This window comes from Patagioenas fasciata, chromosome 2, assembly GCF_037038585.1.
Source record: "Patagioenas fasciata isolate bPatFas1 chromosome 2, bPatFas1.hap1, whole genome shotgun sequence".
Lineage (NCBI taxonomy): Eukaryota > Metazoa > Chordata > Aves > Columbiformes > Columbidae > Patagioenas > Patagioenas fasciata.
In genome coordinates, this window is record NC_092521.1 from 44,937,365 (window position 1) to 44,954,271 (window position 16,907).

At 41.2% G+C, this 16,907-nt stretch overlaps 1 protein-coding gene across 1 annotated transcript in view; it reads right to left on the reverse strand.

The window, feature by feature from the left end:
- LOC136098672 (chloride channel protein C-like) overlaps positions 1-16,907 on the reverse strand; it is an 86,052-nt gene that overhangs the window by 26,471 nt on the left and 42,674 nt on the right. The window lies entirely within an intron of this gene.

A 16,907-nucleotide genomic window follows, 5' to 3' on the forward strand; every position in this document is an offset into this window, starting at 1 on the left:
CTTACAGTTTTGCTCTGTTTCATGGAAAGCAAATGTTCCACATTACTGCAGAAGTCCATGAAACATCCTTAGGTTTTGCCAAATCAGTCATTTGTATAAAACGAAGGTATAGCTCTTTATATAGTTCTGTGATCTTGGTTTTGTCTGGGATTATAAAGTGTCTGTATTGTCTACAGCAACTATAGACGTTGCATTATCATCAGTCAGCTTTTTCAGATGTGAGAACACACTAAGGACTGGCGCTGATTCACTGCTCATTGTCAGTGATATTTCTTTCAATGAGAAGTCTGCCTGCTGCTCTAAAGAATACCCTTGTTTTGGGAGTGGAGGAGACAAGCAGGCAAAAGAGTTGTTTTGTGAAAGACTGTTACAAGGCCAAGGCATCTTTAAATAGAATTGGCTACAGAAAGCCTTTACCAATATATTGCTTCTCAGAAAAACACCACGCCAAACCGGAGTTGTATCTATAGGATCATAAGAATCAAGGATCATTCAAGTCAGAAGGGACCTCAGCAGTTCTCTAGTCCAACCTCCTGCTCAAAGTAGACTCAACCATGAGCTCAAACTATGTGCTTGGACCTTTCTCCAGCCAGGTCCTAAAAACTTCCAAGGGTGGACACTGCACAACAACCCTGGGCAACCTGTGCCACTACCCCACTATCCTCAGAGTTAAAAAGTATTTCCTCACATCCAGTATGATCATTTCTTCTTTCAACTCATGCCTGTTGTTTTTTGTCCTCCTACCAAGCACCACTGTGAAGACCATGGCTCCATCTTCTCAATGCTATCTCCAATAGTTGGTGCGGAAGGACCAGGGAATGCACACCGTCAGCTGTCTCCAAAGCCTCCTCAGCTCCAGGTTAAACAAGCCCCAGTCCTGCAGCCTCACAGTGGAAGTGGTCCAGCCCTGGCCACCACAGTTTGGCAACATCTTCAAGTCTGATGAAAGTGTACTTTGTTGTCTCCCCCATGAAATTTATGAAAATGTTAAACAGGCCAGGGATAGACTCTGCAGTGCTCCACTTGTTAGGCTGCCAGGCACTATGTAATCCATTAGCCACCACCCTCTAAGGCCAACCACTCAACCAGTTATTTTACCATCTGGTTGTTCAGCCTCTGAACTGTAACATCTTATCTTGGATACAAGAACATGATGCAAGAGAGTGTCAAAAGCCTTGCTGAAGTCAAGGTAAGTTACATCCACTGCTCTTCCTCCACCCACAAACCAAATCATTTCTGCATTGAAGTCAATCATGTCCATCAGGCATGGCTTATCTTTGGTCAATCCACGCTGACTGTTTCAAATATCCACCTTCTCCTTCATGAGTCACGAAGCCTGTTCCAAGAGGACTCACTTCATGATTTTCCAAGTGACAAAAGTGAATCTGACTGACCTGTGGTTTCCTGTGCTGAACTTTTGGTCTTTTTTGAACATGGGTGCAATACTTGTCTATTCTATCATCACTGAGAATCTCTACAACCGTTTGAAGATGAAAGACAGCAGCCTTGCAAAGACATCAGCCAGCTCTTTCAGCATCCTTGGATTCAGCCTATCTGGTCTCATGAGCTTCTATGGCTCAAGTTCCCACAAGTAATCCTTCACTCAGTCCTTAGCTATTGTTGGCACTTCTCCTTGAACTCTTAAACTAATTTTAGAGACCTGGGAGTCCTTGTTGGTAGACAGTGAAGTAACACTGTGTTGAATGTCTTGCTTTATGGCTGATGTCACTAAATCATGTGTCCCCATCCATCTGCTACCAGAGCACTAAAACTATTCTGCAGTTGCAGACCTGAAAGTGAAGAAGGAGCCATTTTCACACTGCCAGGAGTCACAGGTCCTCAGCCTTCCCCATCCTGGCAGTCTCCATTTTCCACCTACCACCTACCATGATTTCCTGGGGCCCCTTCTGCATAGCTGGGGGTTCAGGTTGTTGTTAGATGGGTGTTCAATACACCTTTACCAGGATCAGCTTTCCCAGCAGCAGCCAATATCCAAAGATGGCAAAGGAAATTCACAGAAGCACCAGCAGAGTACAAACAGTGAACATGAGCCTAAAACCCATCCCAGGCACCTATATGGGCACTAGCCCACCAACAGCAATGCCAGCTGCCCAGGCCATGCCCACAGCACTCCAGGTAGCCGTGCTGCCCACCAGTTGGTTAGACAGCAAATGTGTGTCATGCCCAGGCATCAGCCCCTGCAGACAGGGTCCCCACTGCTGGTGGGTTCCTTCTCCTGCACAACTACAAAACTGCTCAAATGCCTCCGAATGCCACTTTGCTTAGCTGGTGAGTGCCGCTGCTGCTGCATGCTTGTGTTTATGTAAAGAAGCCCTGGGTTTCACAATGCAATTTCAAGCAAGGACATTCCATTTACCACTTTGAAAATGTCTTTTCATATGGAATAAAGAGAGGTACATGCATTTGTATTTTATCAAGTAGATCTTTCTTACATGATTAGATTTACCTCAAGGAGAGACACAGAGCTCTAGCCACAGAGACAAGACAATGCCCTCAGACACATGGTGTAAACTGTGGAGTTGTCATATGCAGGGACAGGAGTTGGACTCAATGATCCTTGTGCATCCCTTTCAATTCAGGACATTCTATGATTCTATGAAAATGTATCTAGCATATTTTTTTAATTTTATAGGACATGTGAGAACATTTTCTACCAAAATGTAATTCACTATAGTAGTGTAATATGTTAGAGTATTAAGGCTATTTCACCAAAGTTATGATATCCAAGTTTCAGGTTCTTTTCAAGAGCACAACCATGAGACTGGATGCGACATGGAATGAAGATAATCTGCCCTATGACATAAATAAGACAGTCATTTGGTAATAAGCCAATATCCCTGAATGGTAAACTGTCTTGAAATGATTCATGGAAATGTAGTTTGGACCCTGATGCTGTTAAATCCAGTGGAAGTTTTCCCAGTGAAATAAATTGTTAAGGACCTAATCATAACAGATCTAATCATAACATGAAGGCTTCCTTAGACAACATGCAGTACAAGAGAACTTTTTTTCAAATAGGGTTTACTCTATATTTTATGCAAGTTTCAAATTATTAAAAGGACTTCAAGGAGGGTGGGAGAGAAGTATAATCCTAACTCAAACACACTCCAAGGACCAAGGTGCATGAAAACACAGGCAATGCTGCTTGCTTGGATTTATTTACAGACTTGCCCTCAGCTGTTTTAGCTGTCATTCCCACCCTCCTCTTTCTGCACTGAGAATGTTTACCCTTTGACTCGCCACAGGCCGTCCTACTCAGGACAGCTCTAGGTTTTATTTGGGCTTCTTGTAAACCATTGTTTTATTGCCCTGATTGGCCACCACATCTTGTATAAATAGTTCTCAGGAGGTCAGTTTTGGTCTTGCTTAATGCTTATGGTGATTTTTAGTCTGAGCACAGTCAGGACTCGGAACAATTGAGACAGCAGTTAGCGTAAGGGAGCATTATCAGTTTGGAGGTCACTAAATTTACTTACCTGTGTTATGAACATTCCCAAGTATTAGAGCTATTCAGTTCTAGTTTCTGCTACTCATGCATTTTCTGAGACGAGAGCATTCTTTTTTTTTTTTTTTTTTTTTTAAGTACACTTCATTTGGCCAGAAAAACTAAACACATTTATTTCATAATTTTCATTCTAGTACAGAACCAGTCACACTGCTATGAAGCCTTGTAGCTGCTACTACATTATAAATACAATTTATTCCTATTAGCTTTCTTTCACTCTATCATCTTTAAAGAAACCTCATTGCGAATAAGCTCACAACATTGCGGGAAATCACTTACATTTAAATCCATTCTTCTTTTTTTCTTAAAAAGTTATTAAAAAGGTTTCTACATACTTGTCAGAGGCCCACCAATTTTCTTTTCAACAAGATATTTGTAAAATCCAACTGTGAAAAAGCTTATCCAAAAGTTACATGCCAATATTGATCTCACTATATAATAGAATAGTATATACGTACTACAGAAACGTTAATCTTGTACAGATGACTGAATTCAGTCATTTTGCAAGTGAATTCTGTGAAAAAAATGGTTCTTTAAGTATGCTAGCAGAATACCACAGAGATCAATAAACAGAAACAAAAAGGTCTATAAAACCTCCTTACACTGGAAAAGGACACCACTTAAGTTAAATTAATTTCAAAATTGATTTGCTCCACTCAGTGCTAACCCCTGAAATAGACACATTTAAACTTATTTAAAGTTAAATTAGACCAATAAAATCACCTTCTGTGTTGATGTAAGCACATGCCCGCTAGTGATATGTTTTCATTTAATTAGATCTATTTAAAATCAGTTTTCAGTGGAACTTGGCACAGCAGACAAGGCCTATGACTCCTTGCTGTCTCTATTTTAGTTGAAAACTAAACTGAGTGAGAGATTCTTGTAGTTAAATCGGGAGCCAACATTTTGGCAGAGTTCAGTCTCCGTTCAGTATATCTACAAATATTTATATGGACTGTAAGACAACGAGCTTCCCAGCATCCCCAGGTCCTGGCTTCCTCAACATCCTTAAATGAGGGACATTTGGCTATTCAGTCTAAAGGCCTTTGATAGCACAGCACTTACTGTGAAATGTGTTGTTTGCATCAGTTGAATGTCTCTGTCACTTATTTCCCTGAGAGGATTTGAAAGTTAGATATGTTCAGCAACTACTGTATGCTAAAGACAACTGGATTTCCACATGGTCTAATAATCTGCTGGGAAACTGTCTCTCTCTAATGCTTAAAAAATTGCAGGACAAAAAAGAAACAAAGAAAACAGATAAGAAAGCCTTTGTGTATTGGAAAAGAGATGGACTGATGGGGGAGGTATGTTGAATGTTGAGGGGTTTCTGCCAAGAGCTTGCTTCTCTGTTGCTTTATCCCCTATGAAGTTTTTCCCACCAACACTGTCAGTATAAAATACTACTAAGATAGAATAATGGCAGCTCCCACCTACTTGGCATAGATGTAGCTTTTAAAAAAAACAATTAATTAGGTTGTGCATGCGACCCTGGGATAAACGGGTAAAGGATCATGTGAGTGGATCCACATGCTGGAATTACTCAAACAGCAGCTTAAAAACTGTGGGCTCAGCAGACCACATGCAGAACCACAGGTTAAAACATAAGGTCATAGTTCTTGACTTAGTTTTCACAGTGCAAGTCCAAAAAACAATTTACAAATTGTAACTAGCAGCCTACTTTAGCCATGTCAGTATTAAGGGGAGTACAGGTATCTAAATACTCAGACCTGTTGACAGTGCCTGCTCATTACTTCCACCCAAGCCTGAAGGTATCTCAGTTTGGTGTTTCTATTCAGAACTGTGCATTTCCCCACCTGATTAGTAGTAGCATGTGTGGAAATATCCCAGTCCAAACAACCAGCTGTCTGGCACACACCTGCTCTCAGTCATGCATATTTCAACAGCACTGTGCATCCAAGACAAGGCACTGCAACACGGCCACTGAAGACCAGCAGGGGTAATGGGTTCAAACTGGAACACAAGAGGTTTCACTTAAATTTGAGAAGAAACGTCTTCTCAGGGTAATGGAACACTGAACAGGTTGCCCAGGGAGGTTGTGGAGTCTCTTTCTCTGAAGACATTCAAAACCCGCCTGAACACATTCCCGTGTAACCTCATCTAGGTGTTCCTGTTCCGGCAAGGGGATTGGACTGGATGATCTTTCAATGTCCCTTCCAATCCCTAACTTTCTGTGATTCTGTGATCTAATAGACATGACCTGTAGAAAACCACACTTGGTGGAAATGTGGGAGATCCAAAATGGGTTACCACCTCTGCCCAGAGGGATCCAAACCCTCACCTGGGATTTCCAAGACACAGGGGATGCTGCAGAACCCAAGCTCTCAGGGGACCAGGAGCAAACACCCTCCCACTGACGTTGCTAAGGCTGAATGGTCAGGAATGGACCCCTGCAAACAACGCCTACCCAGCTCTAGAGAGGACATATATGAATGTGCATAACCATACACATTAAGAAAGATCCAAAGATGGATTAGCTATCTTGATATCTAATGGGTTAACCCTGGTGGACTTACTACTTATTATTACTGTATTCAGAGTGGGAATGATTCAGCTATCCTTGTATTTTCCAAAGTATTATCTGAGCCTGTAGGAATCTTTAAAAAAAAAAAAAAAAAGCTAAGCTTGTGTCAAATCTGTCTGCCCTGGCATTATAACTTACCAGAGACAAAGAAAATAACTTCTCAAAATAACACCAGTACAAGCCATTTAAATTCAAATAAATGTTTCAAACAAACTTCCATAGGAAAGAAAAAAGCAAGCAAATTGAGCACTAAAATAAATACCTCGTGATCTTGCTTATAACTAAACAAACAGGGAAATGCATGTTCTCTGGACAGATCATTGCAGAGCAATTTCCAAGGGAAACGCACAAAATACTAAGCTGGCTCTTGCAGTTCAAATGCAATGACATGATGCATTTCTTGCAAACGTATGCCAAAAAGCCTAATCCAAACTGGAAAGAAGGGAGGAAAGCTCCTGTGAGACAGTTTTTATAAAAGCTTCATTCAGGGCCTCCACCCTCATGTACTGTACCAGCCACCTTAGCTTTTCCACTCTGCCTGGTCCAAGAAAACACTGACTAGCATATTAAAAATGTTGGCTTTAAAAAGGCTGGGAATAGACAGTGACAACAATATACGATTTAATAATCATACATGGATTATCAGATGACCTTTTAGTCAAAGGGAGGTACAGAGATTTAGGTCTAACAGGCTACAAAACGAATAAACCAAAGTAATATGGGTGGGAAAAAAAAAAACTACGAAAAAGAGTTCAAATTGCTCAGTGCCTCCAAGAATCAGACACTTTCTAGTGGAAAAGTGTAGTCAGGTTATTAAAATATAACGTTGGGTATCTGGAGATATAGATTATACCCTGTTCCTAGTACAGAAAACAGAAGTTTTTGACACATAACCAGGATTTCAAGCAAATGCTCTTCTCCTTCCCACTCTAGAAACAACTTCCTTGGGAAATGCATTTAACCCCTCCAACTTCAGCATTCCCAAATGTAAAACAAAGCTAGACCACTTCTTGCACCACAAGAACATTGGGAACCGTAACTAATTTTTCATAAAAATACTGTAAGCTGCAACTTTCTACATAATATTCATCTTTTAAAAAAATGTTTTTCTAATGCCCCTGGCTCTCTATGTATCATTCATGTGAAGCACATGTTTTTTCCTAGGTTATGACTTATGGCAAGGGCTCATCACTACAAGTGGAGAATATGCTCATACTTACATTCCAGTTAAAAATAAGATAATGAATGATGGCATTACTTATCTGCTGTTCCAAAAAAAAATGAGTGATGACCTCTCTGTACCTGACAATGTATTTATAGTGAGACAGGTCCTCAAATTCTGGGAAGAGATTTTGTGCATCTGACTTACTTCCTTTCTCTGCTTCCTTATCCCCAACACCAATATTCAGCTTCCTCAGACTCCTCCTGTCTGCGGTCACTTTCATCTCCCATTCACCTACTGTCACAGCTCCATGTATTGAATGGCAGCAGTTACTATGCTCATGGCTTTATAGTCTTCCATAAAACTACCCCATTCTGTGCCTTTTTTTTTTTCCTAATTTTTGCTGTGGCTTCTATGTACACCCTTTGTACTGAAAAAATCCTCCCCTGTGATTGTGTGAAATAGCATTTAACTGCTTTGCAAAACTGATACTATTTTTAAAATTTCATTTTTCAAATATGCTGAAATTCATTAAAGTATTTTGTGCCATCTGTTTCCTCTTCGTAAATAAATAACTCTTTCATCATGACAATCACTTTGACAAGCTACTAATGTTTATGAGAATACATAGTAACACTCACAGGAACAGAAAAAGTGAGATATCTGTGAATAGCAAAGAAAATCCCTTTCAGCTTTAGGTTCCCACTGCCAGAACAAAAATTATATCCTTATGTGTAATCGGGAACCCCAAGGTATAACTCTTACATAAATGGACCAGCAAACACTCCCAGGGGACGTCAGCCCTCTTCTAGTCAGATCCACCATTTCTTGAATGAGTTCAAACTGTTATTCCATGACATCTTCATGAGATCGGCCACCCTGCCATCACAGCTGGATTTCTGGTGTGGTTGGCTGGCTTTAAGTGGAAATTGGCAGTATCTGCCAAATGGTGGCCAGCCACCAGACCAGACTTAACCAATTAGTGGAATACCCCATCCGATGGCTGGATGCGATTTCTCTGTGTGTGTGCGCTCACCCTCCACCTGCATCCTACCACATCTGAAGGTTGTGGTGGTGCCTGTACAAGCAGCCTGTCCTGCCAGGTGAGCCAAAAGGGAGTCAGTCAACTCTTCACTGAGCCAGAAGAAGCTGTCTCAAGTTTCCCACAGCGGAAAGTCGCTGTGAGCATGTTTTACGTAAGGGCCTGTAGGAGCTGGAGCAGCTCACTCGTTGCCCACCAGCAAGCCGTGAAACACAGGTGATTACTTCCAGATGCCATTTCAGTGCCTTTCCTTCTGCGGAAAGTGTGCAGAAGTCACTTCTTTCAGTTTCCCAGGACTCCCCAGAAATGGAAAACATACCAAAAGTGAGGGTGGATTTGTTATCCCTCCCTCAACATCAGGCAGGCTGCGGCAGCAGCTAAGACATCTGTGGGAAGATTTCTCCATGAGTCAAAGGGATCTGTGTTGCACTCATTATGGACCTTACAGCTGATTCACAATGGACCTTACAGCAAGAACCAGAAACTCATGTGAAGTTCCCATCTATTGTCACATCTATTGTTCCCATCTATTGCCAATACTTACAGCAGGTTTGCCAACCTCATGACAGTCCCATTCACACTCTAACGGGGACCTTCCTGTGGACAGGTAAAGGAATTGCCTTGTGACAGAAACCAGAGGAACGTGATAGCTACTTCAAAACTCACTATATTTGATCCACCTGTTTGTGCCTCCAAACTTTCTCCCTGAAGTTTTGACAAACTGCACCAAACCAGTCTTTTTAATTTTTTATAAGTTTGTTTCTCTTAAAATCCTGCTACAGGAAATCAATTTTTCTCACCTCTAATGAACTATAGTAAAAGCAGATGATGTAGTTGCATCTAGCTTTTAATTTACAGTACAACATTCACTGGTAAGTTCGAAACATTTTCTTCTTAGCACACTGTGATCACAATCAGTATATAACCTTGGTAGAACTTGCCATTTACATTTTGCATATTCAGGGATGGGGGAATCCAGCTTTCATTGTTCATGAAGAAAGTGGGGTAATAGAGAAGCCGAGCCTGCAGCTTTTAGGCATATCAGAAACTATAATTTCTTAGAGCCTGAAAACATTCCAGGGTAAACCATTTTGGGCTCATGGGAAGGTAATTGTGCAAGTACACAGGCCCTGTGTAAACATTATTTACAGGCTTCTCCAAGGATTAAATCAGATAGTTTGTTGGCTCATCTTCACAATCCTTATCATTGTTTTTCTGTATTCATGCTTCTATTGTATACACTTAGTTCTGAGGACTGCAGTAAATACCAATACACTTCCAAGTGCAGTAGGTCAGCAGTGAGCTGTTACTAAACCTCCAGCCCTTTTCATGTCAAAGGTCGGTGATGCTGGCCGGGTCTCCACAAACTTTCCTCTCAGCCAGCCCCACACTTGCTCCTTGTCAACTACTCTACACAAGCCTGCAGCTCCTAACCTTGAGGGCACAGCACCAGCAACAGCTTTCATCCTGGATGTTTTAGGAAAGGGAACAGCTAAGGGTAGGAAAGGTTTATTTTAGGTTGTAAGAAGGGTTATATCTGCTGGTATTTATTGTAGCACGTGAAGAGTAATTTGTTTTATTGACTCAGATTCCGCTCTAAAAATAAACAGTAATGCAACCAGAATCTTGGGCATCTCTATATGTTTTCACTAATCTAAATACATAAAGTAATTTTGATTCATGTAATACCTTTAGGTAGTTACTTCATTAAATAGTCAAAATTAGAGCAGGTTGAAAATCTTCTTCTAGAGTTCAAAAGCAATTTTGCCTTTTTATAAGGCCTTCCATTTTAGAACCTGGCAATACTTGAAAAGACAAGAGACACTGAAAGCCTCACAAGATACATAGGCACTAATTTCCCTTCTGTAATTGAGAAGATTGAAAAATAAATTTATTTGGTCACAGCAACATAAGGAAATGGGCCAGACCTGAAAACAGAACAGTCATTCCCCCTTAGTCTCCTGTGTCCCTGCATATAGCCATTCTCTTCTTGTTTCATCTGAATAATCATATTTATATTATTATACTGGTTGCATTTTGCTTTTTTTCCTAAGAGGTATTATTCAAATTTGGACACAGAAATAATTTCATTCTAAATTTGAAACTTTGGATGAAATTTAATAGTAAAAAATTCTGAGAAAACACTGTCTCTGGTCTCCAAAGGCCGAAAAGGCCCATTAGGTCATTTTTGTAGATGGCTCAGTGTCATTGAGTCTTGTTGTTTTCCAAGATCCTGTAAAGGGACATAATCCAATCTCCTGAAAACTACAAATCTAATTCACCTTGCTCATCACCACCTGTCATGCAAAAAGTGCATCAATAACATAAGTATTGGGGTTAATATACGCAGTAACTCTGCCTAGCTGGAAGTTCATTTTCCATTCATGTTCAGATTGAAACAACCTTCGTTACATAGATTCATGTGCACCAGGTCTTCCCCTTTTTGTTTTTTCAGGAGCTGCTCTGGATAATCTGGAGTCAAGCACAGGCTGAAGGCCTGAGAATGATGAAGCTTGTTCCCAGGTTAAAAGGATAGTGCAGAAAGACAGGCTGGACTTTCCCACAGAGGTCTGTGGGAGCTGACACAGGGGCAGGAGGAAGCTCTAAGTCCTATCCCCCACCCTGTGTGGGCACCATCAACCCCACATTAAAAACAAGGCAAGGCCATGCTGCTGTTCTTCCATGCACGTAAAGCAACAACCATCTCTGCATAGTATTTTTGTCAGGGGGCCAATACTGATGTTTCTGGCTCTGTACAGTTGCTTCTCAGGTAATGGGATCACACTAAATTCAAAACCCAGCACAAGAGATGAGACAAAAAAAGGCACTAAAGATGGATCTTTGCCATGTTTGCTGAAGCCTGACACAGAGGCAACTTAAAGCCCAAATGTAATTTTAATAAATCTCACCCACATCCCAACACCTTCCCTCCATCTTTTCTGTAGCAGCCAGGGTTCTCCCCAGACAAAGTGTGGCTTTGTTATAGCAGCTCCCTTTTCCCTTTGTTCAGCCAGAACAGGATCCAGCTTCCACCGCAAACACTCTACAAAAGATGGGCTCGATGCCCTCTGATGTGAAAACATTGCCAAGTCCACCCCCTAATGATGCCTCTCAGGATGAAAGCACCAAGCAGCCATAAAACACAACAGCTTCTCAAAGAGGCAAGATGGGATGCACAAAATGCATCTTAGTAAGTGGTCTTTGAATGAACACTTGTGTCAGCAAGATGGGTAAGGAATCCTAAGGTAGTTTCTAGCCTACACCCAAACCAAAAACACCTCCCTCTCCCCTCAAAGTCTGGTGAGTTTTAAAATCCAAAGCCTCATCTAAAAGTTTACTAATGACCCCAAATTTTGTAACATGCCAAACCAGGACCTTGGATCCCAAATACCCTCAAACTTGGTTTGGCACAAATTCTAGATCCAATGTCTGTGGTGTGGGCTAAGGCAACACTAGGAGAGAGAAAGAAAAAAAATCAGCTTTGCTCCATGGATCTTTAATACAGGGCCACCTCTGATACACTTGAAAAAATATAATGAGACCATTATAATATATATTCCAGCCAAAATTCTTGGCTCCCCTAACCAGCTTTATACGGTATGCAATACAGAAACACCCAGGAGACACTATAAGAACTTTGACAAGGCTAATATTAAGCTAGAACAAAACAGAACTACTGGCACCAGCTCCACTCAGTTCTTAAGTAAACTTGTCCCATTAAAAAGTAGCCTCTAAGATATTTTCTCTCTGAAGTGTATAGTAGCTTATAAAAAGCAGGAAGGGTTGCCAAGTCGTAGATGTGTTCAAGTACTCCTTACCCTCATTAAAGAACATTCCCTGGAAGCCAGCAGCTTTGAGTGTTCCAGTGAACCAGATTTTTATAAGGGGGGTGTTTACAGTGTTGCGCGACATAGCTGGAAATCACAGTGCACCATAGCAGCTCAGTACTGGATACACCTGTGCCTGGAGCCTCATCGCTCAGGGCGTGGAGTGCAACTGGCAGAGTGTTCAATGACGTCCCCAAAAAATAACAATTAAGAAAACAAATCTCAAGCCTCTCTGCTTCATAGGAAGAAAAGCATCCAGAGATGTCAGTATCTAAATGTGAATTATAATAGGTAGTCAAATACCACTGAAGATCTAGTTCTCTCTTCCACCAGTTTGACATGTAACAATATTTACAGAGATGTCTTCATAGTGAGCACATACATAGTTCAGCTTCTTAATGCACCCCCTGGTTTCCACAGCAGTTAGGAGTTAAATTCTTTTTTCAGATCTGGGTGTTAACACCTCCCCCCACCTTGTTTATGTAAAGACTATTTTCTCTTCTCAGTTCAGTGTCTAACATATCTTCTACCTGGGGGTGTTACATGGCCCTGGAAGAGGAATCAACAGATGATCAAACACAGAAGATCTTTTCATCCTTAGCACCGATGAAGAACTGGGAAAGAGAAGATCTGTGCTTTCTCCCTAACAGCCTGAGTGCTGAGGACCTAAAGTCATGTGTTCTCTTGAGTTTCTCATTTTTCCTCCCTACTACCAACTAGGCATTGCTTTCTGAAGGTTTTTCAGTTTCATTTGAAGAAGGATCACAATTTAGATGACATTTCCACACCTTTTAGATAAGCTGTTAGTTATCCAAGTCTTTCACTCTGCATACAGTGAATACAATTTATCACCTGCTTATAAACATATGCAGCTACCAGTTCCTACACAGCCAACCTCTGTCCCTGTTATGATTTGGGGAATCCAGCAATGCACAGTTTATACATTTTGTAATCTTGCAGAATGATACTGAACAAAGAGGATGTAGGATCTGCCACACCCATAACTGTGTCACCAACACTTTCCCAAACAATAACTTGTTTGCAAGCTTTCGACCAACCACAATCAGAGAAAGAAGATAACCTGTGAAAATTACATCTGGGTATAGGCATTCAAAGAGTTAAACTACTCCCAAAGTTCTGCAAATAAGTGGAACTTGAAAACAGCAGAGCCTCACATACTCTGGGTGGTCACTCTGAGATAAAAGAAAGACTAGAGAAGCAGATATTCAGGCTCCCACAGCATCTTGTTAGCTGCAGGACCAGTCAGAGACAACACAAATGAGAAATCTTGGTACTCAGGGAAAGCACATGGAAAGGAAAGTCATGGCCAGGCACCTTTCTGTAGAATTTTGACTCACGTTTCAAGGATGTTCAGAAGTGATGAGGAAACAGAGATAAGGAAACATGTACAGAGACTATTTTTTTTCTTACAAACACTCTATGTTAGGCTTCATAATTTGTTTCAATGATGACATGACTTTAAGAAACAAAATATAAATCCAGAGTTCCCTTGAGTCTATATTCAGGATTTGGCATACTTGAGCTATAAGACATATCTAGACTTCAAGTCCAAATCCTTGAGGCCTAAGGTGGCTGAATGGTGAAGCTTCATTTCTTTGAGAGGATAACAAGGTTGACAGAGCATCCAAGAAGGGTGCTGGAGAGACTAAGAAATGGGCCAGTGCCATAGAATCATAGAATGGTTTGGGTTGGAAGGGACGTTTGAAGATCATCTAGTTCCAACTCCCCTGCCATGGGCAGGGACACCTTCCACTAGAACAGGTTGCTCAAAGCCCCATCCAACCTGGCCTTGAACACAGCCTGTTCCAGTACCTCACCAGTGTCATCATAATGAACCTCTTACTGACATCTAATATCTAATCTAAATCTATCCTCTTTTGGTTTAAAACAGTTGCCCCTTGCCCTGTCACTACAGGCTGTGGTGAAAAGCCTCTCTCTGTCTTTACTATAAGCCCCCTTTAAGTATTGAAAGGCCACAATAAGGTCTACCCAGAGCCTTCTCTTCTCCCGGCTGAACAAACTCAACTCTCTCAGCCTTTCTTCACAAGAGAGGTGTTCCAACCCTCCGACAATTTTTGTTGCACTCATTTGAATCCACTCTAATGGGTCCATGTCTTTCTTGTGCTGGGGACCTCAGAGCTGAACACAGTAATCCAGAGCAGAGTAGAGAGGGAGAATCATCACCCTCAACCTGCTAGCCACACTTCTTTTTTTGCAGCCCAGAATATGATTGGCTTTCTGGGCTGCAGTCACACGTTGCCAGCTCATATCTGATTTTTATCTACCAATATTCCCAAGTCCTTCTCCACAAGGCTGCTCTCAACACATTAATTTCCCTGTCTGTACTGATGTCCTGACCTAGGTGTAGGACCTTGCTGAACTTCATAAGGCTCAGACTGGCCCACTACCCAAGCCTGTCCAGGTCCTTCTGGATGGTATCCTTTCCCTCAAGTGTATCAACCGCACCACTTAGTTTGGTGTCATCTGCAAATTTGCTGAGGGTGCACTCAATCCCACTGTCTATGTAATTAATAATGATACTTAACAATACCAGTGGACCACTGGTATGGACCACTGAGAGATTCCACTTGGATCTCCATTTGGACATTGAGCTGTTGACTGCAACTCTTTGGATGTGACAACCGAGCTAACTCCTTATCCATTGAATCCCCCATCCATGAAGCCCACATCTCTCCAACTTAGCAACAAGGATGTTGTGTGGGACTGTATCAGAGGCCTTACAGACATCCAAGTAGATATCATTCATAACTCTTCCCTTGTCCACTGATGCAGTCACTCTATCATAGAAGGTCACTAGATTAGTCAGGCATGATTTGTCATTTGTGAAGCCATATCAGCTGTCTTGAGTCACCTCCCTGACTTACAAATGCCTCAATATAGCTTCCAGCAGGATCTGTTCCATGATCTTACTGGGCACAAAGGTGGTGCTCACTAGCTGGGAGTTCCCAGAATACTTCTTTTTAGCCTTTTTAAAAATGGGTGTGATGTTTCTCTTTTTCCAGTCATTGAAAACCTCACCTGACTGCCAAGACTTTTTCAAATATGATGGAGAGCAGCTTGGCCACTACATCTGTCAGTTCAGATGTGTATCAGCCTATTCAGATGATGTCTAAGAGGATTTAAACTAAAACTTGGCAGACTGTGAAGGGTCTAGCTATAAAATCTTTACCAAGTTGATACTACATGTTTTGCTTTAGAGTATCAGTATATTCTGTGATGAGAAACTTTCTTTAATGTTCCTTTAGAGAAAGGGAAAGGAGTGGGAGGGAAATGAAATTTTAAATATATTTGTCCTTCAAGTGAGTAGGACCTCACTCTGAACCAGGAAAGCAGCTATAATTCTTTTCATGGACTTGTCATCTAACTGGAATACCATAGGAAACTTTATGACTTCTTCCCCTCTGTTTTATCTGCCATGGTACATATAGAAGTCATCCATAATGTCACAGATTGTTTTTATTTCCTCCTACCACACTGTTGGCTTTTTTTTCTCTCCCATTTCAAGTATGGTTAGATTATACCCAGCATTAAATGTGCCTGCTAAAAACTTTCAGATATGGCTACATTTGGAAGAAAGTTATAAAGTGTGGACAGAATGAGTAACCTCCATTTTATTCTTCTGAAGAGTTATTTGAAACTAAGAGATTGTCTAGTAAACCTCAATACTGGGAGAAACGATGGCTAAAGTGTCCTGCAAATAGCTTTGGTCATGAATATATACTACCCAAACACGCCTTAAGGAAAACAAAAGTCGTTCTATGGTAAAGAAATAAATTCAATTTTCCTTCTATTTCTTCACCACATTGTATAATTAATTCCAAAATAATATCTTAAAGAATCACCATTTGTGCAAATTGTTTCATAGAAGATAATAGTATAGAGTTTTCACTACCTCTAGATAAATATATACCCAGACATAAAATGGTTCTTATTGTTGATTATAAATGCCCACAGGGAGACTGAAGTTTTTGACACTGGCTCACACACTGGAAGATACACAGGACAGTTTGGAATATATAATCATATCATAATTATATAATCATTTCAGTTGGAAGAGACCCTCAGGATCATCGAGTCCAACCACAGCCTAACCTAACTCCAGCACTAAGCCATGTCCCTAAAAACCTCGTCTAAACACCTTTTAAACCCCTCCAGGGATGGTGATTCCACCAGTTCTCTGGGCAGCCTGTTCCAATGCCTGACACCCTTTCCGTGAAGAATTTTTTCCTTATACCCAACCTGAACCTCCCCTGGCACAACTTAAGGCCACCAAAACCAAGATTTTTCCAATCTAGTCATTTAGCCTATAGTCAATAAAGTCAATTCCAGAAGATAATTCATCCTCCCTGCCTTAAATTACTATCCTTGGATGACAGAAATCCCTGCTTGAAAAAGTACATATTGGTACATTATGGTACTAAACACGTAGCCGAGACTAGTCAGCCAGAAGTCAGGCAAGGCAAACTCCACCATAAGGGACTTCACTTACTCTGTTGTTCCTCTGCTCTCTGACATCTTCTCACAAGAAACAGAGTCACGACTTTCTGTGCAAGCCTCTACTAGATTCTCCATTGGACCAACTGGACCACTAACAAAAAGCATCTAACTAGGCATTATAGAGCACCTGCTGCTCTCAGGACACTGGTGATGGTGGTAATTCAGATCCCACCATAAACTTGAAGAGAAAAGCAGTCTCTTCTGTTCTGTTTGTATAGCACATTGCACTGTGGGGATGTTGTTCAGGATCAGGGGCTCCTTCTACT